Here is a 2,064-nt window from a genome sequence, read left to right on the forward strand (position 1 = left end):
TATATATATATACATATTACTTATCTACCCATACCTCGCTGGAATGCACCTTATACTGCACAGTGTATTAACACAGTATACATTTCACACCCCCTAGACAACAACCATGTAAGTCAATTGTGACACATTTTTAAGATAAAAATTTGGATAACGTTGTTGTATATCCAAATGTTTTAAATTTCATGAATAAATATGATGAAAAGAAGAGGACTCAGACTGTCTCCTAGTTTTATATCTCATGCCATAGGGAAGGGATTTGAGCCATTTATTTGTACATTACCTTAATGATCCTGATAGGGTGATTTAACTGTCAAAAATGAGGGGACTGGCACATTTGTCACATTAAAGCCTCCCACATAAATTAAGGGATAATCTTGGGATGGAACTAGAGGCAGTTTTGATGTCCAGCAAAGCGAGATACATTTCTCTGCTTCTAACCCAAAACATTGGATCTTAATAAATAGTACAAATTATTCATTATTCGTAACTTTCAATATACCATCCCCAAAATGAAAATGGAGAAAGATCACACAGAAAATAATAAATAATACAAAATGTAAAATATTATTCTTGAGCTCCCTCCCTCAAAATTTATATTATGAATAATTCTCACCATCATCTGGGACAAGTAGCTCTTCTTCCTGTTTAATATGAACATGATCACCTGTTGACAAGTAAATATCACTTTAAATAGAAGAATTCAAATTGAATAATAATTTCAATGAAAATATAAAGCTTGTAATGTGGATGGAAACAACATTTTGATAGGTATTGAGGTATAAACAATTATTAATATTATAAAAGTCTTTGCCTTATGTCTTGTCCATACCTGTGCCGGCTATGATACCTGTCAACAAAGGGAACTTCGCAGGTGGAAAGGACCCTTTCTGAGCAAATCTATTAAAACAGGTATTGCCTGGTGGCTTTGCCGGTAGGCAGGTCAATTATAGATTGATAACAACACTTGTACAATGGCCCTTGTAACGTATTCTTCTTGGGCGTGACTAATATGGCTAATGAAAAGAAAATCACAGAAATAAAAGAATATAAAACAGATGGGTTGAAATATTTGTGTTCAAAGGATGAGCGTTGGCTATTACCTAGGTCACAAATAATTCTGAAGAGCCTAATAATTTTTAAATAATAATAGACGAATTTGAGAAAAAGTTGAAGAAAAGTAATGAAAAGCTGGGAACAGTTACGAATAATACAGAATTCCTAGAACATATGCTAGCCTGCAGGTTGGAACTCATAGTGAGAATTAGAAGAAAATTCAGAAGGAGAAGAAATTAATTTAGAAGATGGAACAGGTATAATTCCAGTACCGGAAACTGAATATGAAACAATTATAGCACCAGAAGAACCAGAAAAGCCCTTTGAAAAAGAAATGAATGATATTCAACTCGAGGAAGCAAACAACACAATAAGGGATGAAGAAAACTATATTAAAGATAAGATAGATAAAGTAGAGTCCTATGAAGAGCCCCACTTAAATCTCTCAACTTCACAACAGCCAGTTGGTCCAGAAGAAAAATTGACTGTGGCATATCCAGTCATTTTAAATGGAATTAAAACACATACACAATTAATGATATAAAAGATAATTCACAAGGAAGGAATAAGTAAAAATCAAAACAACGAAAGAAAAGAACATTAAGGAAAAAATATAAGAAATTTAGAGTTTTTGTATATAAATGAAACAACCCCGATTGATGCTCATAATTATGTGAGGGGGAAGTTTAAGAAAAAATTCTAATGGCCGTTACTGCTGGTTGAGAATTTCTTTATAGCTTGAAACATGGAAAATGGACTAAACATATTGAAAAATATAAACATATCAACGAATAAGTCTAACAACCGTTTGATGTATAAGATATATATTACTTACATTAAAAGTTAGGTATAACCATCTATAAAATAAGACAGAATAAAAAATAGTCCTGCCGTTTTAACATAATTTATTTGATTTATTAATCATTAAATAGAAATAGACAAAATAATAAACACTCCTCCCGTTTGAATGTAATTTGATTTATTAATTATTAAATAGAAATAGAAAATAAT

General features: G+C 31.4%; 1 non-coding gene across 1 annotated transcript in view; it reads right to left on the reverse strand.

Moving 5' to 3' along the window:
- The window catches only part of LOC106690834 (uncharacterized), a 3,459-nt gene extending 1,497 nt beyond the window's left edge, over nt 1-1,962 (reverse strand). The window contains exon 1 of the transcript XR_010844757.1: nt 614-1,962. This is a non-coding gene — a transcript (uncharacterized protein). The remainder of the gene's footprint in view (nt 1-613) is intronic.
- Nucleotides 1,963-2,064: the final 102 nt, after the last annotated feature.

The sequence above is a fragment of the Halyomorpha halys genome, unplaced genomic scaffold, assembly GCF_000696795.3.
Source record: "Halyomorpha halys isolate HHAL.00 unplaced genomic scaffold, Hhal_1.1 Scaffold1900.1, whole genome shotgun sequence".
Classification (NCBI taxonomy): Eukaryota; Metazoa; Arthropoda; class Insecta; order Hemiptera; family Pentatomidae; genus Halyomorpha; species Halyomorpha halys.